General features: G+C 32.3%; 1 protein-coding gene and 1 long non-coding RNA gene across 3 annotated transcripts in view; one reads left to right on the top strand and one right to left on the bottom strand.

Annotated features, from left to right (window-relative positions):
• Positions 1 to 23,638, top strand: part of LOC118188680 (CD166 antigen homolog) — a 622,864-nt gene that overhangs the window by 303,610 nt on the left and 295,616 nt on the right. The window contains exon 1 of one of the 2 annotated variants that reach the window (XM_085818317.1): positions 15,547 to 15,652. The exons of the other annotated variant lie outside the window; for it this stretch is intronic. The gene's annotated coding sequence lies outside the window, so the exon portion shown is untranslated. Of the gene's footprint in view, positions 1 to 15,546; positions 15,653 to 23,638 lie in introns of those variants that run through there. 2 annotated transcript variants of the gene reach the window in all.
• LOC146996744 (uncharacterized) overlaps positions 1 to 23,638 on the bottom strand; it is a 68,713-nt gene that overhangs the window by 30,606 nt on the left and 14,469 nt on the right. The gene's annotated exons all lie outside the window — the stretch shown is intronic.

The following is a 23,638-nucleotide window of genomic DNA, read 5'->3' as shown; positions in this document are numbered from 1 at the left end:
TTAATAAGTTACATTTTCCATTCACCAATAATTCCATTACTTTTGCATCTTTTTCGAAATGCAAGTTTTTTATCCGTCAGGAATCGAATATCTATTTTTCACTGCGTGAAATATAAAATTTTATGTTATAGCAAAATAGGAATGCCGTGTCAGTTAACGAAGCGTAAGATCATAAAATCATTTGTTTTCTTTCCCTATTACAGAAACATATCACTAATTGCATAAAATTTTAATCATAATTCAAAAACAATTTTTACTTCTTAATAATATAATTAGAAAATTTTACGAAATAATATATTTAATTAATTTTCTAACCTTTAACAATTAATATGATTAATAATGACCCATCTAATGTCTTAATATTGTGTGCTTTCGATTAGAGACTTTTAAACTCACTTCCTTCTGTACTCACTGTCGCACCATCGCATGATGCAGACTATAAAATTCTGAGGACGAAGACATGCGTGAAAAGTCCTTTGAAGAACAGGTTTTTAAAAATCTAAAAACAATCCGTTTACCACATTGCATTGTCATCCACAAACAGTGTGCGTACGCATTAAGAGAGCGATAGCTTATCTGGGAATAGCTTAAGAATCAATGACAAAATTCGATCATAGTGACAAACCCCATGAGTTAAAGCTTATGAAATGAGTATTTCCTTGTTGAAGTGCCCACAGCATAAGCCTTTAGTGAGATCTGAAGTTTGAACATTACAAAATGGGCAAATAAGCGTCAAATTTCGGTAACTAATCGTGGTAGTTGCTTTATCAAGAAAATACCGAAACAAACATAATTGCTATCCATAATGTAATAATCCATAATCTAAATGCCATTCCAACAGGTGCTTTGTTAAACTGATCGAAACATCAAAGTTATAAATATCAAAATGAAGCTTAGTTCAGAGACCTTTGTATTATTTGTTAAGCTAATATAACCATAAATTTTACGTTTGTTGCTGTAATATGAATATCAGAGTAAAACTGCTTATCATAAAATCGAGGCTATCCTAAAATATAATTTTATTATGATCTGGAGTTATCCTCTAATATAGAGCTCTCTTAAAAGCCAATGTATAATGTTATTACGCTTACGAACTCAAAACTATTAATCTAATATTTATGTTCTCTTTTACTCTGTTTCGCCTTTTCCTATAAACCTTCATAAAATACTTACTGAATTCGCTCTTCTTTGGCAACAGAATGAGTCCTTGAAAAATACAAAGATTTATTCCTCAAAGGAATAGAGGAAATTTTTTAAGGAACATCATAATTCTAATATGAATAATTCTAATATGAAATAAGCTTAGATAAACAGAACTATAGAGTAAACGTTACACAAACTAAAAAGGAATAGAAGTAAGTCTGATTTCACGCTCCACGTGATTTCGCAAAAGTTTCTGCCTTTGTGCTTAATGTTCTGGCTTGCTTTCTTAAACCTAACTTTCAGACTTTCTGCTAAAAATTCGAAATTTTCTTTTTTGACTTAAATACTTTAGGTGGAAATGGAATAATTAGATTATTTATAGTAGAAGGCCTTAAAATGTCACAGAAAAGTAGGAACATAACGACACCTCAGAAAGCAAAATATTCGGAAATATTAAAATGTACAAGTCTTTTCAGGATTTATCGAAAGATGCGCTTGTTTAGATCATTTTTCTTTCTCCTTTCTTTCTTTAAAATGAACAAAGAATTAAATCATTTTCTGACTGAAACGTGCGTCTTATTTCCTACCCTACCCTAAATTTTCATAATATTTAAATTTTTACAAACTTTTGAAATTTCTTTAGAAATATAGAAACAGGGGATAATTTTTTTGATAAAGTACTAGTATATTTCTTTTATTCCTTTTTTATGCACAGGTTTTTTTTAATTAACACTACTTAGAGCCATCTGTATCTCGAAATATCAGCTGTAATGTCACCAGATTTGGTAGGGGGACCAATGAGGACATGGAAGGAAAGGTTCCATGAAAAAAAAATTAGTTTCGAAAGTTGCCAATGTCTAATTTACACAAGTGAAAATTTGCATGAAACAGAGTAAAAATAATACACTTAAATAAACAGTGACATCCAGTAATTTTCATTTAATGATAATTTAATAAATTTTGTATTTTAGTAATATGAGAAATTTCTAATATTTCAGTACTTCTAAAAATACCTTTTTACTTAATTTTCAGCTAAGATGTCTGTTCACAAAAATGTTCTTCTGTTATAATAATCCACGTTAAATATTAAATAAGTACTAATTAGTGGGTCATTATTACCTTAATATATTCATCTGTTAAAAGACTACGAATCAGACTATATGGCCGACGTTGACGCTAACAATTTAATATGTCTGTCTATTAAAGTTTCTTAAATCAATAAAATATTCCATAACATCCTTTTGTAGGGGGAGTTACATTATATTTTATTTCCTGCAAAAGGTGTGTGCATTATGTACATTGTTGTTATCTGAGAACACAGTAATCGTGATTCTCAACTATTTTATTATAAAAGTAGCCAATGATAAGAACTGCCATTATTTCACTTAAAACTGATGCGTTAAGGCACTAACATTCTGAAAATTATATGTGTAGCTGAAGGTACTTAGTTTTTGAATTATATAGTCGACATGATTTATGTTTCCTAATCTCTAATTCATGTAAGAAATGCAAAGTATGCATTTTGTTCGAAAGTTTACCACATTTAAAATCTTAACATTAAGTCTGATGTAAATTCGTTTAAAAAGTAACATTTTTAAGTAAATTATCAACTAACATTTTTACAATTAAACAAGAATACAGCTAAAAATTTTTTCTCAGACTGGAACTCTGAGATATCTGTTAAATAAACTAAGCAAGTTGCAGAAGAGAAAGTCATTAATAACTGCCCTCATGAATCATCGCATCATACAAGAAACCTCGTGAAGACAAACGACATCCTCTTAATTTCTCCACTTTCTGGAGTAAACACAGACTTGTTCCTGTATATGGATGTATCACTACTTACTAATATCATTTTTCAGATTGAGTATGGAGAACTATTTGCTTTCAGATAACGTGTCTAAAGTGACATCAATTCTCAGAAATGGGGGTATCTATCTCTTTTAGTTACTCCGCTGAGTCTCTTTTAGCTACAGCAAGACTTAGAATAGTTCGCTTTTCAGAGGGGATTAATAATATACCGAAAGTTAAAGAATAAAGATTAATTTAATGGGAAAATTGTTAAGTGACCAGCTTTCTCTGTGTGCTTTAAAATGCTTGCGGTTATTTTGCTCTAAACTTTCTAAAGCGATGATAGTTGTTTAAATTCCATCCGACAATTCATTTAGGACAAAGGCTTAGGATAAATGTAAGGCCTTTATCCTAAGGGAAATTTATAAGAACCTTGAAGTAGAAAAAACTGACAACTCGATAAATGATAGGTATGATTTCAAGGGATCTTTCTTTTACTTTTAAATTCGATTACCCATTGCAGTGGACCTGCAGATAAAAAAAACGGGTGGAGTTTAAACGTATTTGTTTGCATAAGCTGAATATTCTAGGTTGATAAATGAAATATGAACATTTAAGTATTGCCTAATCAAACTTTACACTTATTTCTATCACCGCTAAAAAATCTATTCTTTAATAAATTGAAAATAATTATTGTGTTATAACTTCAAATACAATAATACAAAGTTAGTAGAAGATTAATAATCTATTAAAAGTTACCATAAAATTAAGAAATAATTACTATATTGTGATCTTAATTGCAATCGTATTTATGTTGCTCATATTAGGGAATAAAAAATTGTAAACAAGTAAATAAACAATAATCAACTGACAACAATAATCCTAATTTTACTTAGCCTAGAGAAAAAAGGAAATTCAGATAATTGCTATTTCGAATAACTGGAGCCTTATTTTAGTTCAGTTAAACGTTACCCTTACGTTGAAAAATATCCTCATGGTGATATTTAATATCAAGGTACTACTGTGACTGCTACTTAGAATATTTTAAAGATATACTTAAGCAAAAATATTTAGCTTCAAATATTAGCTAGAATCTTATGAGTAAGTTTTAATTCGTTCAGAAATTATCTTATTTACATTATGTCAATGCCAAAGCAATTTATTCTGCTTCTGAAGAAGGTAATGTGCCACATATTTACTCATCCATAGCCCTGTACTATTTCCAATTTGAAATCTGTAGGCTGATGTTAATTTCCTCTCAGATCAGTGGCCAATCCAATCTGTGTCACTCTAAACTTTTGTAATCGGCTTTCCATTTGAATTCAGCTACAGTATACAATTAATTGTAACTTTTAACTTCTCATGATCTTAATTATTCTCTTCAAGTTAGAAATATAAATGAATATCTAATTTCCTGATCAGTATGGCTTTTCGTCTTATTAATCAAACTAAAGAGATTAAAAGAGAATTTATTATCTTCACATTCCAAAACATTTATTCATCGAGTGTGTATCTTAATTCATTTTCTATTTCAGAGTCAAATTTACTAATAATTCTTTGAGTTGCATTAGTTTGATAACGTTTGAAATTTCCAGCATTCTTTTCTTCTGACTCTTAAAAATTTAGATACTTCTAAGAACTCCTTCAAAGACATTAACAAGTGTTTCTGGATTTCTGATACATGAAGACATTTTACTTACATTTTGGATTGTATTCCCTTTTGTGCGAGTTCATAAGCTTCTGACTGAAACGCAAGCACTTACCCATTGGGAAATGAATAAAAGTAGTTCATACTGTACTTCTTTTCAACGACTGTAATTCTTGTTAGTCCAAAGAGACTTTTTCTCTGAAAGACTATTGTTTTCGTTTTGCGATTTTGCGTTGATCACTATAACTATCCGTCTCATTTTTCAAACTGCTGCCACCAAATGTTAGAGTCTTGCATTATATTTGAAGAAATTAGATAAGGAAAAATCTGCATAAATGTATGTCGATTTCTCGCATTGTGATAAAATAGCAGTACATAGAGCCATCGAATTTTGAATGACGTAATCCTCCTACGAATATGGCCATGTGGAAGACCAAATTTGAAATTTAGAATTTATTTTATAATCGATTTCATATTTTGTAAACCTTTAACGAATTTTTGAGTAACGAACTCAACGATTTAAAAGTAAGCAATGGCAACACTTTACGGCGGGAGGGGGGGGGGACTTTTTATCTCCAGCGGGCGCGGAACTGTGTGTCAGAAATTCTAATGATAAACTCATTTAAAAATATTTTGCGGTATTGCTACTGAACTGAATTTTATGGTTTAAGTGCAAAGAACATGATATTTAATAAATAAAAGTAAAACACAAAACTTTAAATAAACGCCCCTTTGGACGTAATTTAAAACCTGTAACCTTTCATATATTTTTTTAATCATAATATAGTAGTTTATTACATGACTAATAAAACTTTTCATAATATTTATGACCATTACGAGAATAAACCTTCGTAATGAGCTTAACTTTTCATTTTAACATTGGTTATGAGCTTTTAACATTTATGAGATTATTATAACATGGGTTATGATCATAGAATCGTATTATTGTAGAGGTTCTCAATTGCTTTGCCCCATTAACCCCTTTCATCACAGCTAGATTGTCATTTCCCCATCCTTTCCATGGAAAAATCCATGAATCTATATTTAAATTTAAATTATTTTTAATATGTTGCGCAGAAAGTGTAAAAAAGCAAAAAGTGTAAAAAATATTTATAAATGCCAAAATTTGAATAAAAATAAATTTCTATATTCATAAACTAAACCTAAATGCGTACATAACGGATAAGTAAAATGCTAACCGCATTTTTCTCCTGGACTATAATATCCTTGCCTAGAGGAAGTTCCCCCGTGGTTTATTGGTTTATTACATTACGGCAAAGCAATCGAGGGCTATCTGCCTTAAGGGAGAGATGCCTTTGTGGAGGACTTTTTAAGGGAACTGGCTCCTATACACGTTACACATGGGGAAAACCACGAAAACACCCATGCAGCTAGCCCGTTCGCGGGATTCGAACCTCGGCCGACGTTACCGCTCGGCCGCTCCCCTTGGTTTAGGACTCCTATGAAGAAAAGTATTATACTCCAGCAACAAACTATAAATGTTCATTTTCATCTATGACTTCATTTCTCTTAGTTGATCAGTTAATTTCCAAGTATAGTTTTTTACTTCCTTATACGGAGTAAAAAGGAAGTATTGTAATCGAGAAAAGTTTCAGGCATCATATTTCAACGCAAATATCCATTTTCACCGCTATCGAATGCAATTTAACGATGTTTTTGCGTGGCATCTGTACGTAAGGACAGGATAAAGGACTCTTTTCCCCCAAAAAAAATTGTAAAACTAATTTAAAATGAATTCTAAAGAGAAGTTTTCATGGCGTCTGTACGTATGTACGTACGTATGTATCTCGCATAACTCAAAAACGAGTAGCGTCAGAACGTTGAAATTTTGTAAATAGGACTGCTATAACATGTAGACGAGCACCTCGTATTTTGGTTACAATCGGCCGCACCAAAATGTATAAATATATGTATATATATATCCACTTTGTTACTCGGCTCAGTAATCTCAGTTTCTTTATTCTTATATGTTTTTAAATTGTGCATTTTTTGCTTTAAAAATGATTGAATTATGTTGTTCATATCTTCCGGTTAACGTTTAAGTTTTTTATGCCTTTAGTCAACCTGTGTGTTATAGTTGCAGAAATATCAAGAATTTAAAAGTTTTGTCGCTAAGTGGAAATATCAGCAATTTAAAGTGTCACTAAACCTATTAATTTTTGCCATGTCGGCCATTGTTTGTTTGCATTTGAAACAGCAGAATAGTAGATTTGTTGCCAGTCCAGAGAAAGTAAGCTTCCCTATAACGCCTTCTTTTATTATTGTGAATTAAATCATGCTTAATCCATTCTGGAATTTATTCGAGAAAATAAGTGTTTAAGATTTACTTCATAATTTTCAATACAGATATCTTGAGTTTTAATGTATTTTTGCCTTGTCGTGGAGTGACAACTGAATGAGAAATTGAATGAGAAATACTGAATCGTCTGTGAAAAACTGTTTCTTTTTTGTTGCTGTTCTTTGCTTAATTTCTTTTATACATCGTTTTAGATTTATTGTAGTATATGAACAGAACATGTGGCAACGATTAGATAATTCTTAAGATGATATAAATTTTGTGCATTCTGAGTTAAAAAATGAAGGAAATGAAACGCTGTTTAGTGAACCAGAGTGTCGCTATGGTAAATAAATATAGTGAATTTTAAAGAGTGCATTTATCCTACTGTATTTTATGCGCTATCGACGAAGTATATTTAATCCAATCCAATAAGTTTAAATAAAATGCAAGAAAAAATGGGTATAATTTTTCGGTAACGTGTGGCCCCAACTTGCCAGCAACTGTGGTAGTGACTGCTACGAAATGTAAATTTGCACAAACACGTAAGAAGGGTTTAAAGCCCTTTTTATTCCACTTTAAAAATAACAGCTGCGTTCACTTGACACTCACAAACTACGCCGACCCGGTGATTTAACAGAAACAGAAATATGAAACTGAAAAATAATGATTGGATGAATAAATATCTAGATCACTACCTACGAGGCTCTGAGATCTTAACTAACCTAACCGCGTTCTAAAATCCAGCTGAGATTCAGCGAGGTTACAAATTAAGCAGTTGAAAGATTCAGCAAACTGCCGAGATAGGCACACAGGCCGAAACGTGCGGTTCTTAAAATTTCTACCTAGCAACCTTCACGTTCGCGATTCAAGAAGCACACACACAATCTCGTTTTCCTTCTATTTAAGCCCACCAGCGGCCTAGTAAAGACGCTGAACACTGGTAGTTCGGTCAGAGGTTCGAATGCCGCGAACGGGCTGGCTGCATGGGCTGCATGGGGTTAACCACGAAAACGCCCATGCAGCCAGCCCGTTAGCGGCATTCGAACCTCTGACCGAACTACCAGTGTCCAGCGTCTTTAGTAGGCCGCTGGTGGGCTTAAATAGAAGGAAAACGAGATTGTGTGTGTGCTTCTTGAATCGCGAACGTGAAGGTTGCTAGGTAGAAATTTTAAGAACCGCACGTTTCGGCCTGTATGCCTATCTCGGCAGTTTGCTGAATCTTTCAACTGCTTAATTTGTGTAACGTGTATACGAGCCAGTTTCCCTTAGAAAGTCCTCCACAAAGGCATCCCTCCCTTTAGGCAGATAGCCCTCGTTTGCTTTGCCATAACTGAATAATCCCAATCCCAATCACTTCTGTTTAAACTCAACTTACTTCTGCTAAATTTGAATAAACTGCGCGCTCTAATACAATTTACATACTCTAGCATTTGCAATTCTAGGGGAAAGTAAAGGCTTGACAGGAAAGATAGCTTAAAATAAATGTTAGTTAAAATAAATATAAACCCTACAATTTAATATTCCGTGCAAGGAAGTCATGTGGTGCACACATCAGATTTTTTTCAATGTTTCTCTCACGTGTTTCTAAGATATCAGCCACAGTTGTTTTTCTGTATTGTTAAAGTTATCCCAAGTTCCTTTGGAGAAGTAAGTTCCAGAAATTTTGCTCTGTAAAAGAATATGAGTGGGAGGCCTGTTTTATTTGGTCTTTGGGCTCTTATAAGCAATTGTGCGGTTTCCTATGCTGTTTCAATTCTATTTTCCTTATGCTGTTTCTGAATTTGAGTCTTCAGAAGAGCTTCCTGAGAAATACGTGTTTTTCTTTTATTCAGTTTCTTGCTAGGATGTTCTCTTTAATTTCATAGATTATAATCCTTCATTTATCTAAACCTTCTCCGGAATAAGATTTTATAAATCTTAATGTCATAATAATATGTCTGTTGCGTTTCTTTCCTCTTTATCATTAAATTCATTATGTGTAACATAAATGACTCTTGCTGACTGAAAGAATTTTCTGATAAAGTCCACAACAAAATTCTCCGAAGTATTTAAAATGTGGTTCCTAATTTCTCCATGCCCATTTTGTGACTTAATAGCAGTCTTTAAAGGCAGATATTTGTTACTGTACTTCCTTCTCAAATTTCGTTTATAAGTTTGTAATCGTAAGTCTGGCTATTTCCGTGATGTATTGATTCTTCCATAGTACTCAAAGTTTCTGCAGTGAAAGAATATGCAACTGTAATTTAATAACCGAGTTCCGTTTTCTTTAGATGTTCTTTAGTTTCCTATGCGAATGAGCATGCTTAACGCAAAAAATGAAATACCCTAAACGATTATAATGAATTTGCGACGAAATCAGTTACACTTTTTAATTAAGCTCGTCGTTTTGCTTTACTGTTTGATTTAAAGCTTCTACTTGTATTTAAACTTCTATAAATGTATTTACGGTAAATGCTTATATAATCATGCTGATGACAAGATGGTTTTTATAAAAATGCGCTAAAATATTGTGAAGTGCAATTTGTGTTATAAAAGACTTACATTCTGCAATACTTACAAATTTCTCTAATTACTTGAAGTAAATATTGATAGAGCTATGCTTATATTAAAGAAGTGTAGTTAAGGTATTGTTCTAAATTCTAAGTTATACTTAAATACTACTATTCATTAACAGCCCAAATTAATTCCTTATCACTAAAATCTCATTTTAATTCCACGCAGACTGAACACAATCATTCCTCTTCTTTATCTAATTAACTGAATAATAATAGAGCTGAGAATCATTCATTGTCGATGGAATTTACTTATTAGTGCCTAACACTTAAAGTATAATACCACATGATAAACACTGCAAATTTTGAGCTGATAATATTCCAAGAGCTCCTAAGATTTTCGACCACTGTAGTATCTCTTTCAATCCTGCCACTTTCTATCATTCCACAATACCTGAAATACTGAATAATCGCTTAAGGAATAAGCTAATTAATTCTGCTAGTTTCCTAAAGAATAGCTTTATTATCATTTCCTCTCAAATGCCTTTCAAATTTAAAGGCCAATGAAGGAATTTCTTTTTAAGACAAAGAAATTTTCTTAATTAAACTGGAAGGCATGTGTTATCTGACGCAACTCTGTATGTGATTTATTACATCTTTGATTTCCGTAGTACTAAAAAATGGTAATGCTCAGAAGCTATAACACCATAATTTGGATTAATAAGACCTAATATTGTACTGTAAAGCTGCATACTCATGTCATAAATTGGAAATGGTTTATTTTGATATCAAAGCATATGAGAACTATCTGCCTAAGTGAAGGAATATTTTGTTGAGGACTTTTTAAGAGAAAATGCCGATCAGATGCTATAGTGGTTACGGGAGACATACTGTGGTACCGAAAGACCCGGGTACGAATCCTGAAGCAGTCATAGTCGTAAGGCCAATGCGTAATATCCCGATTCAACTAGCCAATTCCTCGCAATCTGAAAAGGGACCGAATTACTAGTGTTTAGCACTATTATCGGTCTTAACCCTAGTAGCTTCTTATCAAAAGAAATCCGTACCCTGCTTTACAAATTATCAGCGACCCAGGTTTATTTTCTTATTGCATAAAACTTTTCAGTATGCATTTCAGGTATACTGAAAATTCAGTCATTTTAGGTATACTTTTCAGTCTTGAATACAACAGTGTTGTTATAAACAGAATTTTCTGGTTCAAAAGGAAGTCAGAGAAGAAATATGTCAATGTTTGTGTAATTGTTACGCTGTCATTTCATTAGCAGCTGGTTTTCAATTATCAGATGTGTACCAATTGAAGATCCAGCTGCATTAAATTTCAGATGTTATTCAAATATGTCAAGCATATGGGATTTTCTGCAGAAGAAAGAATTTTAGCCATATGTAACTCTCAAAATCCGGTAGTACTTTAGAAATGATAAATGCGGTAGCTATTATTCCAAAGAGAAACGAAGCTGCTTAAAACATTCCTACAAATGATATCAGCGTGTTAAGCTGAAAATTTCCCACAAAATGATCGAAGATTATTTTGAAAATTGAAGAGTTTTTATTTTAGATCTACTGCCGAAAAGAAATAACAAATTCTCAAACAGTGTTATCAGTTTAGATACATGTTTTACATTGCAGGACCCGAAACTACTGCAGGACCCGAAACCCATTCATTTTGTTAGTATAATCATCCAAACTGTACTTGGGTATATTGATTCGTTTGATGATTACATGAAATTCAAAACTATTCCTGAAAATATAGTAAAATATTTCAAAACTTTAAGGAAAAATAATATATAATCACAATTTCTGCAAAATCTTTTACTGTGACATATAAAGTATGAAATATATAATCGAAAGAAATAAAAATTAATCTTCTTTGGAAATTTTAAATTTTTTTATGCAAACCTCGAGCTATTATAACGAAATATTTGTTCCATATAAATGAAATATTTGGTTTTAATTTCATAAGATAAACTAGAAGAATTCACAGCTGAATTTTCTCATCCGTTTAAAATTAAAAAGTAGCACTCCGAGGATTCACTATGTTTGTTTCTTAGCACAATATAAGTGAAACTAACGGAAGTAATACTTTTAAATACTTCTATGGATTTCATAGGTTTTATTTCCTTATTCCAGATGGAAATTATGCAGTTACAGAGAGGAACAATTATTTGGAAAATCGTTTCTTATTGGAAATGGGGAGAAATATTGAAAGACAAAATTTATGAAGAACGTGGTCAAGGAGGAGAATAAATCAATGGCATAATGAACAGAAACAACAGTATCTGCACTAACTCCGGTATTGTGAAAGAAGCTATACTCAGTAATAAAACGTTGGATCTTATTCTTTCTTATAGAAATAAATACTTACCACCAGGCAGTAAAATTATAGAAACATCCGATAAACCTGCATTTTTCAATATATACTATGAAGAAATTAAGGGCATTACCATGAAAACTGCAAATCGAAAGAATGAGATATTAAACCTGAATAAGCAAGAAGTAGAATAAACTTTAATATTTGAATCAGAAAATGAAGAAACAGGATATTAAGAAAAAATTACAATTTATTGTAAAAGTTTTCTTTTATATAAAAGAATCATACATTAAAGAAAGAGTAAAAACAATCGAAGAAAGAGGGTTTTGCAAAAATATTTTAACCAAGGTTCCCAATTAAGCATTAGAAAAAACAATCGAAGAAAGAGGGTTTTGCAAAAATATTTTAACCAAGGTTCCCAATTAAGCATTAGAAAAAACTAAATTTGCTGTTCATGATAAATTGAGAGATATAGTCCCTACAACAAATAATGTCTTTTTCGGTAAAGATGCATTTGATTAATCAGACATCCATTTTTTAAGTTATTCTAGAACTAATGAAGATGTAAAACACATATCAGATGTTATTAAAATGGTAAATCTGAATAAGAAATACAACCACGATTTTTCAGAAAAACACGTCCTTATGAATGGCATTCAAGCTGTAAATGTTTAAATGCACTTGAAACATATATTAAGCTTCTTTAACTAGAAAAAATTTATCTAGGCATTCTATAGAAATACAGAAGGGTAATTACACGTTCTAAAGTTGAAATGGAATTCGCATAAATTGAAAATAATTCAGTATTTATAAAAACAGTGGAAAGTATTAGAAAGTGAATTAACGGGAGATTGGCTGTAATTATGAAAAAGTTAAAATATTAATTGCTAAACCAAACTTTAAACCGCGGACTATATTTGATGAAAATTTAGTTACTGTTCATATGAATAAAACTTCAGTCATCTTTAATAAACCAGTCTGGGTTGGAATGTTAATATTAGATTTACCAAAACTGTTAAAGTGTGACTTTCATTTTAATGTTCTGAAACTTAAATATTCTGATAATATTAGACTATTATGTACGAATACAAATAGTTTCATGCATTTTATTGAAACTCATTTTTATGAACATAGGAAATGTATGATCGATTATTTTGATACATCTGATTATCCAAAAAATAATCAAAGTAATATTCCACAAGTAAATGAGAAGGTTTTAGGAAAAATGAAACAAGAAAATACTGGCAAAGTTATGGAAAAATTAGTTGGATTAAGAGCGAAAATATATGCTTATAAAACTGAAGCGTTTATAAATAGGAAATCAAAAGGTGTAAAAAAATGTGACGTTAAAAACGAAATTTCATTTGAAGATTATGAAGATTTTAATAATAATGAATATTATAACATCGTAAATTCAATTAGAAGGGTAAAACATGACTTCTTTTATTCGCTTAAAGTGACCAAGAAATTACTACAATATCATACAGATGATAAAGCTTTATTTTAGGAGATGGATTTCATACTAGAGCCGTTCTAAAATTGTATCATTAGTACACAATGGAAGAATTCAACAGCTTGGGATCGTACACTGAAAATGTTAAATTGAGTGAATTAAATCAAGGAAATCTTAAACTGATATCTTTGAAACATGTCCTATTAAAAATATTGAGATTTAACTATAGCTGACTGAGCACTAAATTATTAAAAATGAAGTTATTGTATTAAAAAATGTGAAGATAAAGTCTCTGATGAAGCCACTGAAAACATAAATAGCTGAGATAATTTTAGAAGTCAAACAAAACCAATTTTAATCTAAATTAGCAAAGATTTAAAAGGTAAAATAACTAATAAGTTTATGCCTACGAATTATAAAAAAGTATACTGTATAAATGGATACCAATTGACCAGAAGTTTCGAGGACAGATAAATTATCCGAACGTTTGAATGGATCTTTTGAAAATGCTGTAGATTGGACAATTATTTGAAAATATCAGTAGTTATCAGGACATTTTATTTTTGAAGATAAAAATAAAGTAGATTGGCATAATATTTGTGAACATCAAAGATCATCAGAAAGATAGTATATCATCGCGAATAAAGAATTGATTCACTGGGAAATTACTTCTAGATATCAAACTTATCTGAAAAATGTATAATTGTAAATGCTTCTGAAGTGAATTTGGATAACGTTTCAAAACTCCAGACACCCAGTAATAGTTTTATTGTAAAGAACTTAAAAAAATTATATATGACATTAGTTTCTAGATATAAAAACTTATCCAAAGTGCTATAGAATGCTTAAAAAATGTTATAAATTTTAATGAGGTTTTCAAATATTGAACACTTTCAAAACCTTTTATCAATAAACATATTAATAAAATAAAAGATTATTACATCATATTAAAAACAGATCTCTGAAGAAGTTACGAACATTATATTCAAGAAAATGGTTGTAAAGTATTTAGCTAAAATTTGTTCAAAACATAATTTTCATTCTTACTTTAATTCTTCTTTTTATCATTCAACCATTTATATACGTTTTATAGTTCTATCTTCATCCATTTTTATATATATATTTTTACCGTCATCCACAAATTTTAATTATTAAAAATATGCTACCTTCAGCTACCATAAAAATTCGCAAAATAAATTTTCAGTATGTAGATTATATTTACTTTTTTAAAATGAGCACTCATTCTATCTGGGTTTGCAAGGGCTTTAAACAGTAGGCCCCATTAAAAGGTTGATAGAGCCTGAAATAATTATCAATCTTTTAAGTGGTAGATAATTCCTATTAAAAATTCTGAATCTTTATAATATCATCAGTTTCAGTTTCGACTGTCTTTAATTCTTTTAAAATATTTTTCGACCTATTTTCTAAATTTAGATGTTTTTCTTTAATGGATGATTTTTTGTTCTCTTTCTACGCATATTGATCTTTCCAATAGTTGTACTAATAGAAAATAAGAACAATCATTGTCTTTGATTCGCATCGGAAAAAGTCACCTCCATTTCTTCCACTATTAACTCTTTAAAGGGCATGAAAAGGCAATTAACTTTTTCAGCAAAACTCTTGTTTTATTTACTATATCAGGTGTTACAATGGAATTATTTGCGACAATTACACATATTTTGTCCAAAACGCGTGAAAAAAATGACCACCTATGGTGGTTAGTGTCAGGGACCCCGCCCGCAGAACACATCCCTACAAATCAGTTTCTACGGTCTCTAAACAGTTTTTCTTTTTCAAGCAGAGTTCAACTTTGCATGTGCTGCTTTCCCACACTGTTCTGGCAGGCTTTTTCTTGGTGCTGCAGAGTGCATATCGTCGAGATATTGTCTTCCATGGCTGACGCTTATTTTCTTGAAGACAAATTGCTGCATCAACTACTGGCTTAAGTTTTTTGATTGCCATCTAGTGAGCTACAAGGGAACTTCAGAAATGGTTAGTCTTGAAAATCACTCACTTTGAGTGAGTAAGACGTTCAATAGAAAAGGTGGTTACTGTAGGTTACACCGCCCTTCAAAAAATTAAGCTCGTGAAAATAAATAAGAGAAAATTATGCGTTGAACGATATATATTTATATACAAAACTTTGTTCGTTTCTTATCTGGAAAATAGCGTGCACGTGAAGAAAAAGTATTGCACCATGCCTTGGAAACTTCGCTTTGAGGGTCTGTGAGTGTCCTATTCTGAGCGAGATGTTCTAATACCGGATGTTAGATAAGCGAGTTGAAAGACTTCTTATTCTTCTGAAAAAAAAAATGCGTGAGAAGATAGAAAAATATTAATTCATTTTTTCAAGAGTAACACTTGGCTACTTCTCTTAGCTATCCAACTTCCGCAGACTGTCAGCAGTAACCTTTAGAGACCCACTGTGTTAACAATTTATGCTCAATTGAAGGGGAGTATTGGAATGACTTCAAGAGTAAAAACTTAGCGAAAAGAGGTAGGAAGATCTTTTTATTTTCTGTTTATGATAGGTAAGAGTACTTTATTGTAAAGGAAACGGTTCGCATGCAAAAAGATAACGACACGCTTATGAGTTTTTTTAAATCATTCATTTGATTTATCCTCATTAGATCCTCATTTTTTATATAGAGTTTGTACTCGTCATGTTTTATTAAAAAATCAAGTTTTATAACTTGTCCTTATTCGAATATTGATGTATTCTTTAATATAGAATTCGTCCTTGTCATTTTTTTCGTATATTTCATTTTTCTTAGAAACTTTGAATCTCCAGGGCCTGTAAATGCAGTTGAACTCCAATTGTCCGAATCAATTGGAACCGCACCCCATTCGGATAATCAAAACTTTGCATATATGGATATCTCCGAAGAGAGGGTGTACGAACACTTTAATTAATTACTGTGCACAGACATTAGGTTAATTGGAAAAGCCGGAGAGAGGAAAAATTAGCAACGCCTTCGCCGGGAATCGAACCACGGACCTCTGGAATACCGGCCCAGGGTGTAGAACCACTACACCACGAAGGCACGCTAGGAAAGCGGGAGAAATACTTTATAACTGTATGCACCGTATGTTGAAAATGGAAGAAACAAAAACTATTTTTAAAGAAAAAAGAGGTTTTAATTAATTAAAGCGAAAAGGCAACACTTTTACGTATGTGTTATATAGCCTACTGTACAGGACTTACAGTGTTGAAAGTCATTACTTGCTGAATATCTCGGTCAAAGTAAGCTGTTTGACTGTCTTAATTCATTTTCGGGCAGCCAAGTGGCGCGTCCGCTCAACAATGAGAAGTTGCATGTGGGCCAAACTCGGGCTGACGCTCCATCCACTTCATCGCAATTTAAAGGCCTGCAATAGCTGATGTTCCTGCGTCTGCTTCAACTTCGGTCATCTTCTTCCTCGACACTTTTTTCTCTCACTTTTTCAATAAGTTCATCATTTAGAATTTGAGACCCAGGGCCTGACGAACCATACACCATCCATTCTGCTGTATCCTCAGCACTAACTTCTGAACATCCGGGAATTTTCTAAAGAATATTATTTAATTCCTCAAGTGATACGTCATTCTCCTCTTCTCGTGTCTCTTTCCGTTCCTTTTCTTGAGCTTCTGTTTCCTTTTTTCTCCTTTTCCTTCTCTTCTTCAGTTGGTTCTGAAAAAACTCTGAAATTCTGAAAGTGATTCGGATAATCAGAGATTCGAATAGTCGGAGTTCGGATAATTGGTTGTACTCTAAAAGGATATTTGGAAAGTTAAAAAGCTGCTAATTTAGATATATCGTTTTAAATTTTTTATTTGTTTTATATTCTTTCATATTAGAAAAATTTCATTTCTATTTGTTTCCTTCAAGGTGTACTAGCTCGATTATTTATTAGCTAATGAATGTTTTTCAAAACGAAAGTGACGGATTTATATGAATAAACAAGTTGAAATACCTAAGCAGTATTTGAGGATTACTATTAAGAGCAATTATCAAAATTAATTTAAAGTAGCGTATGTTTCTTTTGGTCGTTTGTGTGTGTGTCTATTGCATCCAACAAAATGTTAAAACACATGTATCTAAATCAATTATGGTTAAATAAGGAACGAATCGTAATGTATATGTTTTTAAAATTTAGAATTATTTTTTACTTCTGTTCAGTACATCTCTAAAAACTCTCCTCGCCACTTCCACCGCTTATACTTGGAGATTTAATAAAAAAAAGATGTTCTCCATCTTTCAACGCTCTTTCGAAAAGCGTATTTTACTCTACCAATCTAAAAAATTCTGCAATAATTTTTTACATGTATAAAAAAAAACTTATTGCGATGATTTCAGCTCTATTAGTGCGAATGATTCTGATAAGTATTACGGAGGTAAGTGATTTGAAGACATTGAAATGGATAAAAGATTCATCTAATATTGCTTTAAGTTTCATGACTAAAAATTGTACTCTGTATATACAAAAAAGGAGAAAAAAAGATTTTTACTTATAAATCTTGGATATATGGTTTCTCTATTTCTGTATTTTATAACTGCAGTAATCAGGTACATGACGCTGCCTCGTAATTTCTTTATTAATTTCGTCACTTATATGAGAAGAACTGAAACAAATATTTAATAAATATTGAAAGATTTCTTAATTTTAAATCTTAGGAATGCTGTTCTTTCTGAAATACATTACTTCTTTATATATTTTACTCGTTTTAAAGTCACATTCATATTTTCGATTCCAAATTTCTCAAAATGAATTTTCATTTTACTTAAATGCAATTGGCGTGTAAATTACTATATCCCTGCCCTTTTCAGCATAAATGTTTTGGAGTAAATTGACCAGCAGGCCTCAAATTTGAAGTATGTTTGAGATGTTGCTGGAGGAACGGTAGTGTAAGATAAAGATATTTGCAAGCCCGGCCAGCTTAAGTATGATAAGTGCATACCGATATCTAGCGTTACGTTTTTCGTCTTCTGTAAAGTTGGTAGATATTAGCTCGATTTCAATGTTCCTTTTCAGTTTCCCACAAGAGGTTTTCAACTATTATTTCCTTGTGGGCGACCTGGAATTCGCTCGCTTTGCTGCCGCTGTGTGGCGTCATCTCTTAGTGAAGCTATCCTTCCTTTGATGGCTTTGACGTTGGAATCAAACCGATTCAACGCACTTGGAATCAAACCGAGGTCTACGTTATATAAACCGCATATTGTACCACCGCAAAACAAAAATGCATTCGGCTTCCTCGAATAGTATGTTGATCTGTCAGTGTGAACTTTGGTAACCGTCACATCTTCATACAGGTGATTTAGGAATAAATGGTCTCCTCTGTTCAAGAACCGTGTGCTTGGAGATATTGTCACGCAGTAAATCTTCGACAAAGTAACTTAATCAGTATAAGTTAAACAAAATGTTTCCTTTCCTTACTCAAATGTCATAAGACATTTTTCAGCTTCTCTGTTGAGTACATCCAATCTGCTACACTGTTGAGTACCTCCGCCTACATATGATAATTTCGCTCTTATATCCATAGCGTTACTGATTTTCTGTTTATAACTTCGTATTATCAAATAACGTTGATCAGATCTTATATTAAAATTTGTAGTTTTCATTAAAGAATTTCATGTTTCTCTTCAAGCAACTAAGCAACGAAATTACGTTCAGCTTCACATACATAGCAATGAGGAACAGTGAAATATGGCAACAGTTTACAAAGTTGTTAAAATTGTTTAAAGCTCCGTTTCATATTATGTAAACATATAAGTGTACACACAGACAGTATACATAAAAATGAGTAAAAATAATGTTTATTAAAGACTGTACAATAAGGGCTCTGTTTAGCTGATATAAAATACTATCCTTCCTTTCACTGCGAAAATATAATTGAATGCCAAAGGATGCATCATCTATATGTTTCTAAATACGTAACCGAATTTCACTGTGTCATGAGTAATTGTAACCCGCCCATCGAATGCATCCCTAACTAATCCACAACTGCTACTTGGGTAATAACTGGAGGATTAAAACGTCATTCATCATCAGGAACTGATCTGCTGTCCGCTATAGCAATAACTTCCAAGTATCTCTCTTCACTACCGTTTCGAACACGTTTACTAAATTTGTTTTAATTGGGGTCCAAAATTGCTACAAACTTTAAACAGCATTTAATCACAAAAGAAGAGTTTTCGTGATGTTGATAGATTTTCTAAGTACACGTTGTTTATAAATATCTATAAATTTCGTGTCATCAGTTAGAAAACTGAGCAAGTTATATCATTAATATGGCTTTATAATTTACAACATTTTAGTGAGGTTTTCAGATGCCGTAATTGGATTTGAAAGTAAGTATTGTTCTTGTTACTAATTACAATATATGGAGATATAGCTACAAGTGTATGGTTGGTGATTATGATTGGGGATGAATCAGTCATCTCAGTTTTACTTTTAATAATACATCTAATTTATATAATTTGTAATGTAACTAAACAATGTGATTTTTAATTAATTGACATTTTTGTAAATATATGCAGCATTATTGCATCCAATAAAAATTCTTCTACGCCATGTGGGTTTATTCCACGTGCTTAGAGAATAAAATTTGAGTGTCATTTAACACTATGCTCTACCCTTACTTTAACAAATATATCTCGATATAGTGTTTCAAAATAAGGTCATGTCTTTATATGTTATAAGATATTTTTTCTCACATAAATTTATTACCTAGGGCTAATAAATGTAACAAAGCATTACAGGATGTTTCGAATCTCATAACAAACATTAAGTGCAATGGAGCACATTGCAACAGCAACAAGTAGGTTACATAGGAATACATGCGCGCATATGATGAGTTGAAGTAATAAAGGGGAGATAATGAAAGGAAATACATGTTGTTTATTACAACATCGACGAGTGCTTTTTTGCAACAGTGTTTACAACAAGTTCCTAAAAGTACATCCACCATCAGTGATTTTGCATGCTTCGCACCGTTGATGGATAGTTGTATTTTTCAGGTAGAGGGCAATAGGTACTGCTTTTCAACATTATTCATCTGCGAAGCACGCGATTTGCGTTCGTAAGCACGCAATTTGCGTCTTTCATTCCAACACAACTTTCTATCAGTTACCATACGTAATTCATTTTTTCTTCTTCATTATTAATTATTTTGAGGGCAAAACCTGTTAGAATGTTTCCTTCCTGTTTCTCGATCTCTCGTTTTTTCTCGTCATCCAAATAAAAAGCAAATGACTCTGTTGTCAGCAATATCCTAGTTAACTCTTCGCATAACTTTTAATTAAAAGCTACCATATGATATAACCACGCTTCACTTGAATTTAATTCGTCGATCTCAGTCATCTTACAACTTTTTCAAACAAATTATAGCCATGCAGCCATATAAAATTATATTCAGCACGTTTTTTTTTCTATTGTATATCTCAAGGAAAAGCGACTAACATATGTTTCTCAACTTCCATGCCGTGGTAGGTCTTCGACAAGATTTATCGCTCTGATAAAAAAAAACTTCCAATAAAATAACAACCTTAGTAGACATTGTGATTAACTTTTCTTTTCTTTAATGGCCATTTAAACAATAAGATGAAGCCATGCATCAAACTAAACGTTTTCTTTTTCAAAGCTACCGCTGTCGCTAACCGAATGCAAAGGATATTTTAACAATAATTATTCGGTTTTCACTTTTCGGCAATTCACGTCTAAGGAAGTCATTTCTTTCAAACCACACGTCTGGTCCTCTAAGCAGTCCCCCTGCAGCTCGTTTTGCTCATTAAGCAATATAACGCATTCTCTCGCTTCACAGAAGGAGATACAACATAACGGCTCATATACCGCGTTATTCGTCAAGAAATTTAGTAGTAATTAGAATTAATACTAATCCATACAACTCTATATAACGCACGTCCGTATGGCTTTTTAATAACGATTCTAGGACAAGTATTATGAATGATTTCCCAGTTGGTCCATATCAATTACTACTGCTGATTGATGGCAGATGTTATCTCATCTTACTGTAAAACGTCTTACCGCAAACAGTTAGAACCTATTCGTTATCGTCTGTGATTTGATGTTATAGGATATCAACCTATTTCGGCTTAGATGCCACTTTTGTGAGCACGATGGTTGGGCTTGGTGGGGCAGTCCGTTTGCCATCATAGTCGCTCGATTTATCTAGTCTCGATTACTTCGTATTTCCGTAATGCAGTTGACTCATATAACGTTATCATCCTCAAATATTCGTTACGTCAGCTCATGTGCTTTAATTCCGTAATAGCTTTGAAACTGTCTCTCCATCGATTTTGCCAAGTATGTTGGAGCACGCAATTCTGGGCAGTTATTATAAACATTACTTTATACATTAGCTTACCAATGATGCACTTACCGTTTATCAATCTACTGTTAATTTATTTTAAACACGTTTGTCCCATCAGTTCTAAATCAGCCTTGTAAATCTGAACTACACGTAGCAAACTACGAGTACATGTCTTTTTGATTCTAAAAGAGGCACTTGTGTTACATAAAAACTGAAATCTAAAAACACTGTGCATTTCATGAAGGAAACTATCAATCTAGTATTTACTTTCATGGAAGAAAAAGGACAAACCTAATTGTCTTAACTCTTTCGCATCGAGAGAGGGCAAAATCTCAATTCCCCAAACATCAAAAACGCCTGTATCTAAGAATTTCTCCTGGAATGCTTTTCCTTCCCCCATGACAAGTTGAATACTACAGCGCTAACAATAGCCTTATATAAAGCGAGAACTTCTTTCTTCGACGCTTTGACACTGTGTGAAGTTCCCCCTTGGGACGGGATTGCAACTTCGGGCATCAAAAGCTAAACACTGACAGTAAACAAAGGAAACAAGGAAGCTACTTTTAGTAGCTTCAAAAGAACTTGGAAGATTGACACGTGACTACACTTGGAAGATTGACACGTGATTTAACAACACCTGAAAGCAATGAGTAATGCAGTAACGTGATGGGGGAAAGCACTGGGTAGGAAATTATTCAGGCGTTTCGGGCGTCCAGCCGATGTCTGAATGCTTGGGCGTTTGGGGCGACTTCGATGCGAAAGAGTTAACTCAAGCTAAGATACACAACACGTTTCTGGAAATGCAGATAACCACATGATGATATACAAAAGCAAGGCAAGAGAACAGTACAACAAATGTTTCCGCTCGAGTACAGGATTAGAATTTATCTTTTACACCTACTGAGAACACAGAAGCACAGCCAAATGTTACAGTAGTAGTAAAATAACTTACTATTTCAAAATAGAAAGTCTTTGAGTTAGATATAAACAGTCTGAAGCTTTTTCTAGGAACCTTGGATAAGACTGAAAAAGGAACAAGCTGTTTCTTATTATCGATTTATGTTCGGAAATGCACTTCGCTATAGAAACCTGTATGGTAGACAACTGAGTTTAGAGTTTGCAACGCCAGTGGAATTGTTTATTGCTGCAGACCTTAGGAAGAAGGAATAATGTTTTTTGTTTCAATAATTTTACAACAAACGGGTGCTCACTTAATGGTGCAGATAACATCAAAATGTAAATCTGTAAGAATGGGTCTGCTTTTCCTTAAACATCAAAATTTATTCACATCAAGGTTCGATTCAGCATTGATTCTTGACAAACTCACGTTTGGGGGTAAATAGAAACAGGAAATATTTCTATCATCATTAGCGAATATGGCCGTTATGAAGGTACGATGTTAGATACGATGTTGCGACGGTACAGATATGATGATATCAACATACTTTTCTGTAAGTGTTCAGAAGAAGATCTGGTTAGAGACTAAAAATATGGAAATGAAGTCTAAAGTGTCTTCTTAAAACATTTGTATGGATGTACGTAAAACCTGATACTCTTTTCGGGTTTCGATTATGTGTGCCTACATGCAACAAACCAGTTTGATGAATTTCTTAAAAGGAAAGGCGTTAAGCAGCTAAACTAAAGAAGGAAATGTTTTGATTTGAATCCCATATAAAACTTGGAGAATACACTTGGAAGAGCTCATGGAGGGCAAAATTCTCATAACGACCTCAGCGCCACGAAAACTATATTGGTTAATGAGAGAAAAATACTTATATCTTCAAAACCAAATCAAACCATTACGGATAGCTGTTCATTTTTAATATTTGATTCATTGAATGATTTGAATTATTATTTAAGTTCTACAATTATTAAATTTTACTAATTTAAATTTTCTTATTTTTCAATACAGGAGACCATAAAAGAAATCTAAATGTATATTACATTTGTAGAAGGTCTTTCTCTGTGAGTCTTTGATGACAATTTATTCTTAAATACTAAAAATTAATATTATCATTGCGTTATATTATTTAAATACGTTATATTATTTATATTTTAATTAATATTATTATCTAAGATCTAAGTAGTCAGAGGCTAACAAAGCTCTATCTTAAAGGGTAGAAGAGACAAATGAAATTAGCACAACTAAGTAAGAACAACATTAAATGGAAA

The sequence above is a fragment of the Stegodyphus dumicola genome, chromosome 6, assembly GCF_044657685.1.
Source record: "Stegodyphus dumicola isolate Sdum_Otavi_A_Nest chromosome 6, ASM4465768v1".
In the NCBI taxonomy this organism is placed as follows: Eukaryota; Metazoa; Arthropoda; class Arachnida; order Araneae; family Eresidae; genus Stegodyphus; species Stegodyphus dumicola.
This window is presented reverse-complemented; position numbering and strand designations above follow the sequence as displayed.